We start from the raw sequence: 13,358 nt of genomic DNA on the forward strand, positions 1-13,358 counted from the left end.
GTCCCTTTGTGTGACGTCTGCTCATCTGCTTGGCCAGCTTGCCTATGACATTCTTCTTCATAGAGATCGTCCTTGGGGTACATATTATGCATTTTCCAAGCTGAAAATGTCCTGTGACAGTTGTATTAATGTTTTTTGAATAAAAAGATTGTACAATAAATAAACTCTTTTATTTATTATACGGCCCCCACCTACGGAGTTACCTCCCGTTGCGCATGCGCACCAACTGGGTAAGCTCCTAGGCCCGTATCATCATTCCTTCTGCTGTCACTGCCGTGAACAGACACGAATGTGCCGTGCAGAGCTGACTTTATACGAGATAAAGAATATGTCTGAGACACCACCTGTATGTATGGTCTTTATTTGCCTAATGAAAGGAACTGTAAAGCTTTGCAGTTGGTTGTTTCATACTTGTGACTTTGTATTCATTATTTACGCTCACTTTCCCGTGGTTTCCGCACACGTTGCTCTGCCATGGCGGGAAGTTTAGCGTGCCATGTGGTCGTAATATTGTGTATTGCACCAACTATTCCTTCCCGTGGTAGCCTTCACGTATTTTTCAATGTTTTCTACGTGTATATATGTTGCTGGTGCGCCGTTAGCTACATGCTTGCGTGTTTGCTTTCAGGCCTTTACCTCCTGTTCGGTCTGTGGACAGAGCATTCCACGGGCCGACAGGCATGACCAATGTGTGGCCTGCCTGGAGAAAACCGGCCATGACGCCGAAGTGTGTACTATCTGTCTTGGGTTTTCCCCCCGTGCCCAAAAGAGGAGGGCAGCTGACACTCTCTTTTATAAAGAGATGCGAGAGGCGGGTGGGGAACTCACCCAGGTCCCCCCGTCTAAGACCCAAAAGCGGTCTCGTAAGGGAAAAAAATCCCAAAGCCAATCCCCCTCTCCCACTACTACTGGTGGATTTGACATGTCATTAATGACTTAATTATTTCAGCAACATGTGGACTCCGTGAAGTCCCTCGTCCAGGAGTCTGTTGGAGGGCTCCGGCGGGAGTTCCTCGCTCACTCTGGTCGGGGGGCGGAGAGTCTGGGGGTGGGATCGCCGGGCTCGGCTCGATCCCTCAGCCTTGAGGCGTCTGTAGACCCGTTGCCTCTGGCTTCGGGTCCGGACGCCTGGGCTGCCCCGGAAGGGGAGGTGCTCCCAGTCCCCCTCTCGGAGTTGGCGCAGGGACCGTTGAGTATTCCTGGGGTTCCGATCCCTGCGCCCTCCCGCCCCATGAGAGCGGAGGCACCAGTTCTGCCTGGTATGCCTCCAGCGTCTCGGGACCGGGGTCCGTGCAGGCGCTGACGCGGGGCACTCTGTCTGCTCCTCCCTCTCTGTGGTTCCTAGTGCTAGGCCGCCCACCGGCTCTGCGGGAGGTCCGGCAAAGGATTGCCGAGGGCCTACCCCAGGCCGCGGTGCCTGTTGGCAGCTCGGACTCGGCTGAGTTCCGCTTGCCAGACGAGGCGTTTGCCCCTAGGCAGCCTACACATACGCAGCTCCGCATTCTGCCCTCGTTGGTACAGGACGTGGTTGATCCCCTCTTGTCTGGTTCCCGTGTCCGGTTCGACTTGCCGGAGCTTGTACGGCGATACCAACTTGGGGAGGAATCCCTGTTCGTGGTACCCATCGTGGACGAGTGTGTTTTCACTTCCGTCGCCCTGGGGGGAGGCTCGGCTTCATCCGGAGCAGCTCCCGCTGCTCGGCAAGGGCATGTTACTCCACCGCTTTGCCCTCGGCGCTTCTGAGGCATGCATACCGGACCTACGAGGAGGTCTACCGGAACGCTATGCAGCAGGTCAGGGTGGTGGTCCATGAGGCCTACCTCTCCTCGATACAGAGGTCGGCCCTGAGGCGGAGGGGCATGCTGGTGACGTTTCGCTGCATGTCGTGCTGCTGGTCAGCTATCGGAAGTACAGGCCCACCTCGCGTAGCGACTTCTTTTGGCGGTCTGCTGCTGGACGGTGATGTGCCCAGTCATGGGATGCGCAAGCTGTGGCTGTCGACGTCTCGGTACTCGGCAGCGACACAGCAGACCTTGCTGGCCCTCCCATTCCGTCTGGGAGCGACCCTCTTTCCAGGGGCACAGCAGGTCATTCGGGAGGCTGCCGCTGCAGCTACCTCCTTCAAGGACTCTAAGGCCTTGTTGGAGCAGCTGCGGGTGTCTCGCCCCCGCGCGCCCGTTCCACCTTCCTCCGCCGGGGTGCAGCCTACACCCGAGTCTGCCGGCTGGCTTCGGACGCTTGGTAGGGGTAGGCGGAGGAACCGGTCCGCCAAGGGTAGGGGCAAGGAGCAGTCCTCGTCGACTAGCTCCCAGCCTTTTCGCGGGCGCGGGAGGTCTGCCCCGACCTCCCGTTAACCCATCAGGCTGTCGCTCAAGCCGTGTGTCACGCCCAGTCAGCTCCGCTACTCGGGACAACGCACACGCTCCTACCCCATATCCCAGTGGGAGGCCGCCTCTCTCTATTCCTGCCGGAATGGGAGAAGGCTACCAACAATGCTTGGGTGCTGTCCACCGTCAACATCGGCCATTTACCACTGTGGAAGCGAGGTCCGCCCGACTTCACCGGCATACGCCGCACTCCGGTGCCGTCATGTCAGGCAAGGGCGGACATATTGCGCGACGAAGTTCAGGCTCTGCTGGACAAGTCCGCAATCGAGCGCATTCCACCGGGAGAGGAACAGGCGGGATTTTACTCCACGTACTTCCTCGTCCCGAAGAAAGACGGCGGGTTCCGTCCCATTCTCAACCTCAAGGGGTTGAACCGCATGCTAGAAGTACCATCCTTCAAGATGGAGACACTGCGCTCGGTGATCTCATCTGTTCAGCCCGGCGATTGGCTCACGTCAATCGACCTAAAGGATGCGTATCTGCATGTGCCCATACATCCATCGTTCAAGCAGTACCTTCGGTTCTCTTACGACGGGATGTATTACCAATTCAGGGTGCTCCCCTTCGGCATATCGACTGCCCCAACGGTGTTCACCAAGCTCATGTTCACCAAGCTACCCTCGCTCGCTCGCAAGGAAGGCGTTGTTACCCTTACCTCGACGACTGGTTGCTCGGAGCACTAACACAGCCAGCGAGTCTAGATGCTACTCACACAGTGATAGACATTCTAATTCGCCTGGGGTGGATCATCAACCTCAAGAAATCCGACCTGGTACCCACCCAGGACTCGGTTTTTCTTGGGGTGCGATTCCAAACAAACAAGGATCTCGTTTCCTTGTCGCCCGACCGGATCACCAGAGTTCGGGAGAAGCTTTGGCTCGGCTGTGGACTCACACGGAGGATCTGGAGCGCAGTCTCACAGTCCCCGAGTGGTTGACACCTCACCTTCAGTGGTGGACAACTGTCGGGAATCTCACCAGGGGGTTCCCCTTGGAAATCCCGACGCCAGCTCTCACAGTTCAGACCGATGCGTCCCTCACGGGCTGGGGGGGTGTTCTGGGCAGTCTGTCGGCGTCCGGACTCTGGTCCGAAGCCAAAGCCCACCTTCACATCAACATGTTGGAACTGAGAGCTGGTTGGTTTTCGAGTGCTTCAGAGAGCATGTCCGTGGCCATGTAGTCCGTCTTCAGTTCGACAACCAGACGGCCATGTCGTACATCCTGAAGCAGGGCGGCACGGTGTCCCGAGCGCTCCTCCTCTGGAGCGACCAGTACGATTGTCAGGTACTCCCTGTTTATCTCCCGGGGCTGGAGAACGTGCGAGCAGACACGCTCTCTCGCCGGATCCTGGCCCCGCACGAGTGGATGCTCGACAGGCAGATTTTCAGAGTAATCTCCCAGTTGTACGGGTCGTTCCAGGTGGATCTGTTTGCGTCCGGCGGGACGAATCAGACACCCGTGTTCTGCTCTCGAATACCGGACCCAGGGGCGTTGGCTGCCGACGCCTTCCTGCTGGATTGGACGGGCAAAGTGCTCTGGGCGTTCCCGCCGTTACCACTCATTCCCTGTGTCCTTTCACAGCTGTCCACCCAGCCAGCTCGGCTGCTTGTGCTACTGGCACGCTTTGGCCATCACAGAGCTGGTTTCCGTAATTCTCAGGTTTCTGGCTCAGCCTCCTGTTCTATTACCTTAACGAATCGGACATTCTCACTCAGAACGAGCTTCCCACCCAAATCCACGGATTCAGTGGGTGGCTTGGCCTCTGTCAGGTCTAACCTCGAGGCACGCTGGAATTCCTGCAGCAGTTGCAGACACAATTCTGGCTTCGGAGGCGGATTCGACAAACATTCAGTATGAGGATAGGTGGTCCGCTATGCGCCGCTGGCGTTCAGATAGGGGATTGCAGATCCCTTTTCTGGGGCGGATTTAGTCCAGTATTGAGTTTTTGCAAGCTCGCTTGGAAGAAGGCCTGGCGGCTTCGACCATTCGCGGGCTACTCCACCGCTATTTCCACTTTTCACACCCCTGTCGATGGTGCTCTTCTGGGGCAGCACCCTCTCATCGCATAACGCTGGCGGCGGAACGGGTTCGACCTGCTCTCAGGCTGAACCAGTCCACCTTGGGATTTGTCAATTGTGCTCGATTGGCTGTCGGTCCTACTTTCTCACACGTATCGGCTATTTCCATTCAGTTGTTAACTTGGAAGGCTGTTTTTCTGGTGGCGGTAACATCTGGACGTAGGGTCGGCGATTTACATGCTATGTCGTCCGACCCGGCGCTGACTGTGTTTCACACTGATCGTGTCAGCATTCGCCTCCCGGATACTTACCGCCCGAAGGTCGATCACGCTTTCCATGTGACAGCTCCTATCGAACTTCCCACTCTTACCCAGCCTTCCACATCGGGGACCTCTCCTACGAGCACTCACCCGTTGGATGTCCGTAAGACGCTAAAAGTCTTTGTCTCGCTGGCTCGTTTCGTGTATTTGTGCCGCTTATCAGGCTAAGGGCAAGCCTCCCCCTGAGGGGTTTGAAGGCTCACTCGGTCAGGGCAGTAGCCGCATCAAAGGCTTTTGCATCGGCACTCCCCATTAAAGAGATCTGCTCTGCCGCTATTTGGAGCCGGCCAAGCACGTTTATACGGCACTATCAGCTCGATACACATTCCCGTAATCGTGCGAGCTTTGGCCGTTCTGTTCTCTCCAGTGGACAGTGTCCTGCCACCCTGACCAAGTGAGTCTTGGTTCATTGGTTTGTTTATTGACGCTGCTGTACAATAATGTGTATTATTGACTATCCGCTACTAGGAGCTAACTACCCCCTTTCGATTCTCTCAGGAGTTATTAAGTCGATTGTGAGCGGTTTTGACATTCCCCCCTACGGTGCTCACTAATCGACACGTGGTGGGTGGGGTTTTGTTGACATTCGTACCATGTGCGATTGACTATGCTAAACGTATGGAGGTCGTCTTTGTGCACAATTCGTCCCTGTCAGTTCCCCTCCCATAATGCCTCTCGCGGAAGCGCAACTGGGACAAGTGACAGGTGAGTGTGATGGCGTCTGTTCAATTTTTTTCCATGATACGATCGCTATTTGTGTGTGCTTGGACAGAATTCCCTCCTCCTGGCCTCCGGTCTTTGGGAGTCTGTGTTTATGCATACTAGTAATATGTACCCCAAGGACGATCTCTATGAAGACCTTGCTGGCCCTCCCATTCCGTCTGGGAGCGACCCTCTTTCCAGGGGCACAGCAGGTCATTCGGGAGGCTGCCGCTGCAGCTACCTCCTTCAAGGACTCTAAGGCCTTGTTGGAGCAGCTGCGGGTGTCTCGCCCCCGCGCTTCCGTTCCACCTTCCTCCGCCGGGGTGCAGCCTACACCCGAGTCTGCCGGCTGGCTTCGACGGTAGGGTAGGCGGAGGAACCGGGTCCGCCAAGGTAGGGGCAAGGAGCAGTCCTCGCCGACCAGCTCCCAGCTTTCAAGGCGCGCGGGAGGTCTGCCCGACCTCCCGTTAACCCATCAGGCTGTCGCCAAGCCGCGTGTGTCACGCCCAGTCAGCTCCGCTTACTCGGGACAACGACACGCCTTACCCCATATCCCAGTGGGAGGCCGCTTTCTCTATTCCTGCCGGAATGGGAGAAGGCTACCAACAATGCTTGGGTGCTGTCCACCGCCAACATCGGGCCATTTACCACTGTGGAAGCGTAGGTCCACCGACTTCACCGCATACGCCGCACTCCGTGCCGCCATGTCAGGCAAGGGCGGACATATTGCGCCGACGACAGTTCAGGCTCTGCTGGACAAGTCCGCAATCGAAAGGCATTCCACCGGGAGAGGAACAGGCGGATTTTACTCCACGTGCATTTCGTCTCCGGCGAAAGACGGGCGGTTCCGCCCCATTCTCAACCTCAAGGGGTTGAACCGCGATACTAGAAGTACCATCCTTCAAGATGGAGACACTCGCGCCGGTGATCTCATCTGTTCAGCCCGGCGATTGGCTCACGCCAATCGACCTAAAGGATGCGTGATTCAGATGTGCCCATACATCCATCGCTCAAGCAGTACCTTCGGTTCTCTTTACGACGGGATGTATTACCAATTCAGGGTGCTCCCCTTCGCATATCGACTGCCCCAACGTGTTCACCAAGCTCATGTTCACCAAGCTACCTCGCCGCCGCAAGGAAGGCGTTGTTACCCTTTACCGACGCGACTGGTTGCTCGGAGCACTAACACAGCCAGCGAAGTCTAGATGCTACTCACACAGTGATAGACATTCTAATTCGCCTGGGGTGGATCATCAACCTCAAGAACCGACCTGGTACCCACCCAGGACTCGGTTTTTCTTGGGGTGCGCATTCCAAACAAACAAGGATCTCGCTTTCCTTTGTCGCCCGACCGGATCACCAGAGTTCGAGAAGCTTTGGCTCGGCTGTGGACTCACACGGAGGATCTGGAGCGCAGTCTCACAGTCCCCGAAAGTGGTTGACACCTCACCTTCAGTGGTGGACAACTGTCGGGAATCTCACCAGGGGTTCCCCTTGAAACCCGACGCCAGCTCTCACAGTTCAGACCGCGCGCCCTCACGGGCTGGGGTGTTCTGGCAGTTCGTCGGCGCCCGGACTCTGGTCCGAAGCCAAAGCCCACCTTCACATCAACATGTTGGAACTGAGAGCTGGTTGGTTTTCGAGTGCTTCAGAGAGCATGTCCGCGGGCCATGTAGTCCGCCTTCAGTTCGACAACCAGACGGCCATGTCGCATACATCCTGAAGCAGGGCGCATCGGTGTCCCGAAGCCCTCCTCTGGAGCCACTCAGTACGCATTGTCAGGTACTCCCTGTTTATCTCCCGGGCTGGAGAACGGCGAGCAGACACGCCTGCGCGGATCCTGGCCCCGCGACGAAAGTGGATGCTCGACAGGCAGATTTTCAGAGTAATCTCCCAGTTGTACGGGTCGCTCCAGGTGGATCTGTTTGCGCCCGGGCGGACGAATCAGACACCCGTGTTCTGCTCGGTCACCGACCCAGGGGCTGGCTGCCTGCCACGCCTTCCTGCTGGATTGACGGGCAAAAGTGCTCTGGGCGCTCCCGCCGCTACCACTCATTCCCTGTGTCCTTTCACAGCTGTCCACCCAGCCAGCTCGGCTGCTTGTGCTACTGGCACCGCTTTGGCCATCACAGAGCTGGTTTCCGTAATTCTCAGGTTTCTGGCTCAGCCTCCTGTTCTATTACCTTAACGCATCGACATTCTCACTCAGAACGGAGCTTCCACCCAAATCCACGGATTCAGTGGGTGGCTTGGCCTCTGTCAGGTCTAACTCGAGGCACGCGAATTCCTGCAGCAGTTGCAGACACAATTCTGGCTTCGGCGGGCGGATTCGACAAACGCTCAGTATGAGGATAGGTGGTCCCGCTATGCTGGCATGCTCAGATAGGGGATTGCAGATCCCTTTTCGCGGATTTAGTCCGGCAGTATTGGAGTTTTGCAAGCTCGCTTTGGAAGAAGGCCTGGCTGCTTCACCATTCGTGGCTACTCCACCGCTATTTCCACTTTTCACACCCCTGTCGATGGTGCTCTTCTGGGGCAGCACCCTCGCATAACGCTTTCCCGCTGGCGCGGAACGGGTTCGACCTGCTCTCAGGCGAACCAGTCCACCTTGGGATTTGTCAATTGTGCTCGATTGGCTGTCCGGTCCTACTTTCTCACACGTATCGGCTATTTCCATTCAGTTGTTAACTTGGAAGGCTGTTTTTCTGGTGGCGGTAACATCTGGACGTAGGGTCGGCGATTTACATGCTATGTCGTCCGACCCGGCGCTGACTGTGTTTCACACTGATCGTGTCAGCATTCGCCTCCCGGATACTTACCGCCCGAAGGTCGATCACGCTTTCCATGTGACAGCTCCTATCGAACTTCCCACTCTTACCCAGCCTTCCACATCGGGGACCTCTCCTACGAGCACTCACCCGTTGGATGTCCGTAAGACGCTAAAAGTCTTTGTCTCGCTGGCTCGTTTCGTGTATTTGTGCCGCTTATCAGGCTAAGGGCAAGCCTCCCCCTGAGGGGTTTGAAGGCTCACTCGGTCAGGGCAGTAGCCGCATCAAAGGCTTTTGCATCGGCACTCCCCATTAAAGAGATCTGCTCTGCCGCTATTTGGAGCCGGCCAAGCACGTTTATACGGCACTATCAGCTCGATACACATTCCCGTAATCGTGCGAGCTTTGGCCGTTCTGTTCTCTCCAGTGGACAGTGTCCTGCCACCCTGACCAAGTGAGTCTTGGTTCATTGGTTTGTTTATTGACGCTGCTGTACAATAATGTGTATTATTGACTATCCGCTACTAGAGCTAACTACCCCTTCGATTCTCTCAGGAGTTATTAAGTCGATTCTGAGCGGTTTTGACATTCCCCCCTACGGTGCTCACTAATCGACACGTGGTGGGTGGGGTTTTGTTGACATTCGTACCATGTGCGATTGACTATGCTAAACGTATGGAGGTCGTCTTTGTGCACAATTCGTCCCTGTCAGTTCCCCTCCCATAATGCCTCTCGCGGAAGCGCAACTGGGACAAGTGACAGGTGAGTGTGATGGCGTCTGTTCAATTTTTTTCCATGATACGATCGCTATTTGTGTGTGCTTGGACAGAATTCCCTCCTCCTGGCCTCCGGTCTTTGGGAGTCTGTGTTTATGCATACTAGTAATATGTACCCCAAGGACGATCTCTATGAAGACCTTGCTGGCCCTCCCATTCCGTCTGGGAGCGACCCTCTTTCCAGGGGCACAGCAGGTCATTCGGGAGGCTGCCGCTGCAGCTACCTCCTTCAAGGACTCTAAGGCCTTGTTGGAGCAGCTGCGGGTGTCTCGTCCCCGCGCTTCCGTTCCACCTTCCTCCGCCGGGGTGCAGCCTACACCCGAGTCTGCCGGCTGGCTTCGGACGCTTGGTAGGGGTAGGCGGAGGAACCGGTCCGCCAAGGGTAGGGGCAAGGAGCAGTCCTCGTCGACTAGCTCCCAGCCTTTTCGCGGGCGCTGGAGGTCTGCCCCGACCTCCCGTTAACCCATCAGGCTGTCGCTTCAAGCCCGTGTGTCACGCCCAGTCAGCTCGCTACTCTGGGACAACGCACACGCCTCTACCCATATCCCAGTGGGAGGTCAGCTCTCTATTCCTGCCGGAATGGGAGAAGGCTACCAACAATGCTTGGGTGCTGTCCACCGTCAACATCGGCCATTTACCACTGTGGAAGCGAGGTCCGCCCGACTTCACCGCATATCGCCGCGCACTCCGGTGCCGTCATGTCAGGCAAGGGCGGACATATTGCGCTTGACAGTTCAGGCTCTGCTGGACAAGTCCGCAATCGGCGCATTCCACCGGGAGAGGAACAGGCGGATTTTACTCCACGCACTTTCGTCGTCGAAGAAAGACGGCGGGTTTCGCCCCATTCTCAACCTCAAGGGGTTGAACCGCATGCTAGAAGTACCATCCTTCAAGATGGAGACACTCGGCGCCGGTGATCTCATCTGTTCAGCCTGGCGATTGGCTCACGCCAATCGACCTAAAGGATGCGATTCTGCATGTGCTCATACATCCATCGTTCAAGCAGTACCTTCGGTTCTCTTACGACGGGATGTATTACCAATTCAGGGTGCCCCTTCGCATATCGACTGCCCCAACGGTGTTCACCAAGCTCATGTTCACCAAGCTACCCTCGCTCGCTCGCAAGGAAGGCGTTGTTACCCTTACCTCGACGACTGGTTGCTCGGAGCACTAACACAGCCAGCGAGTCTAGATGCTACTCACACAGTGATAGACATTCTAATTCGCCTGGGGTGGATCATCAACCTCAAGAAATCCGACCTGGTACCCACCCAGGACTCGGTTTTTCTTGGGGTGCGATTCCAAACAAACAAGGATCTCGTTTCCTTGTCGCCCGACCGGATCACCAGAGTTCGGGAGAAGCTTTGGCTCGGCTGTGGACTCACACGGAGGATCTGGAGCGCAGTCTCACAGTCCCCGAGTGGTTGACACCTCACCTTCAGTGGTGGACAACTGTCGGGAATCTCACCAGGGGGTTCCCCTTGGAAATCCCGACGCCAGCTCTCACAGTTCAGACCGATGCGTCCCTCACGGGCTGGGGGGGTGTTCTGGGCAGTCTGTCGGCGTCCGGACTCTGGTCCGAAGCCAAAGCCCACCTTCACATCAACATGTTGGAACTGAGAGCTGGTTGGTTTTCGAGTGCTTCAGAGAGCATGTCCGTGGCCATGTAGTCCGTCTTCAGTTCGACAACCAGACGGCCATGTCGTACATCCTGAAGCAGGGCGGCACGGTGTCCCGAGAGCTCCTCCTCTGGTGCGACCAGTACGATTGTCAGGTACTCCCTGTTTATCTCCCGGGGCTGGAGAACGTGCGAGCAGACACGCTCTCTCGCCGGATCCTGGCCCCGCACGAGTGGATGCTCGACAGGCAGATTTTCAGAGTAATCTCCCAGTTGTACGGGTCGTTCCAGGTGGATCTGTTTGCCCCGGCGGACTAATCAGACACCCGTGTTCTGCTCTCGGCCAACCGACCCAGGGCGCTGGCTGCCGACGCCTTCCTGCTGGATTGGACGGGCAAAGTGCTCTCATGCGTTCCTGCTACCACTCATTCCCTGTGTCCTTTCACAGCTGTCCACCCAGCCAGCTCGGCTGCTTGTGCTACTGGCACCGCCACATCACAGAGCTGGTTTCCGTAATTCTCAGGTTTCTGGCTCAGCCTCCTGTTCTATTACCTTAACGACCGGACATTCTCACTCAGAACGGAGCTGCCCCACCCAAATCCACGGATTCAGTGGGTGGCTTGGCCTCTGTCAGGTCTAACCTCAGGCACGGAATTCCTGCAGCAGTTGCAGACACAATTCTGGCTTCGAGGCGGATTCACAAACGCTCAGTATGAGGATTGGTGGTCCCGCTTATGCGTGGCGCATGTTCAGATAGGGGATTGCAGATCCCTTTTCTGCGGATTTAGTCCGAGTATTGGAGTTTTGCAAGCTCGCTTTGGAAGAAGGCCTGGCGGCTTCGACCATTCGTGGCTACTCCACCGCTATTTCCACTTTTCACACCCCTGTCGATGGTGCTCTTCTGGGGCAGCACCCTCTCGCATAACGCTTCTGGCTGGCTGAACGGGTTCGACCTGCTCTCAGGCTTAACCAGTCCACCTTGGGATTTGTCAATTGTGCTCGCATTGGCTGTCCGTCCTACTTTTCACACGATCGGGCTATTTCCATTCAGTTGTTAACTTGGAAGGCTGTTTTCTGGTGGCGGTAACATCTGGACGTAGGGTCGGCGATTTACATGCTATGTCGTCCGACCCGCGCTGACTGTGTTTCACACTGATCGTGTCAGCATTCGCCTCCCGGATACTTACCACCAAGGTCGACATCACGCTTTCCATGTGACAGCTCCTATCGAACTTCCCACTCTTACCCAGCCTTCCACATCGGGACCTCTCCTACGAAAGCACTCACCCGCTGGATGTCCGTGAAGACGCTAAAGTCTTTGTCTCGCTGGCTCGCTTCGTGTATTTGTGCCGCGCTTATCAGGCTAAGGGCAAGCCTCCCCTGAGGGGTTTGAAGGCTCACTTTCGGTCAGGCAGTAGCCGCGATCAAAGGCTTTTGCATCGCACTCCCATTAAAGAGATCTGCTCTGCCGCTATTTGGAGCGGCCAAGACGCTTTATCACGGCACTATCAGCTCGATACACATTCCCGTAATCGCGGCGAAGCTTTGGCCGTTTGTTCTCTCCAGTGGACAGTGTCCTGCCACCCTGACCAAGTGAGTCTTGGTTCATTGGTTTGTTTATTGACGCTGCTGTACAATAATGTGTATTATTGACTATCCGCTACTAGGAGCTAACTACCCCCTTTCGATTCTCTCAGGAGTTATTAAGTCGATTGTGAGCGGTTTTGACATTCCCCCACGGTGCTCACTAATCGACACGTGGTGGGTGGGGTTTTGTTGACATTCGTACCATGTGCGATTGACTATGCTAAACGTATGGAGGTCGTCTTTGTGCACAATTCGTCCCTGTCAGTTCCCCTCCCATAATGCCTCTCGCGGAAGCGCAACTGGGACAAGTGACAGGTGAGTGTGATGGCGTCTGTTCAATTTTTTTCCATGATACGATCGCTATTTGTGTGTGCTTGGACAGAATTCCCTCCTCCTGGCCTCCGGTCTTTGGGAGTCTGTGTTTATGCATACTAGTAATATGTACCCCAAGGACGATCTCTATGAAGACCTTGCTGGCCCTCCCATTCCGTCTGGGAGCGACCCTCTTTCCAGGGGCACAGCAGGTCATTCGGGAGGCTGCCGCTGCAGCTACCTCCTTCAAGGACTCTAAGGCCTTGTTGGAGCAGCTGCGGGTGTCTCGCTTCGCCTGCTCCACCTTTCCTCCGGGTGCAGCCTACACCCGAAGCCTGCCGGGCTGGCTTCGACGCTTTTGGTAGGGGTAGGCGGAGGAACCGGTCCGCCAAGGGTAGGGGCAAGGAGCAGTCCTCGTCGACTAGCTCCCAGCCTTTTCGCGGGCGCGGGAGGTCTGCCCCGACCTCCCGTTAACCCATCAGGCTGTCGCTCAAGCCGTGTGTCACGCCCAGTCAGCTCCGCTTACAAGGGACAACGACACGCCCTACCCCATATCCTAGTGGGAGGCCGCTTCTCTATTCCTGCCGGAATGGGAGAAGGCTACCAACAATGCTTGGGTGCTGTCCACCGCCAACATCGGCCATTTACCACTGTGGAAGCGAGGTCCGCCGACTTCACCGCATACGCCGCGACTCCGGTGCCGCCATGTCAGGCAAGGGCGGACATATTATGCGACGGTTCAGGCTCTGCTGGACAAGTCCGCTAATCGAGCCGCATTCCACCGAGAGGAACAGGCGGATTTTACTCCACGCACTTCCTCGCCCGAAGAAAGACGCGGGTTCCGCCCCATTCTCAACCTCAAGGGGTTGAA

General features: G+C 56.3%; 1 protein-coding gene across 1 annotated transcript in view; it reads left to right on the forward strand.

Annotated features, from left to right (window-relative positions):
* LOC124265848 (small subunit processome component 20 homolog) overlaps window positions 1-13,358 on the forward strand; it is a 132,286-nt gene that overhangs the window by 45,905 nt on the left and 73,023 nt on the right.

This window comes from Haliotis rubra, unplaced genomic scaffold (genome assembly GCF_003918875.1).
Source record: "Haliotis rubra isolate DU_JTF1 unplaced genomic scaffold, ASM391887v1 Scf999, whole genome shotgun sequence".
In the NCBI taxonomy this organism is placed as follows: Eukaryota; Metazoa; Mollusca; class Gastropoda; order Lepetellida; family Haliotidae; genus Haliotis; species Haliotis rubra.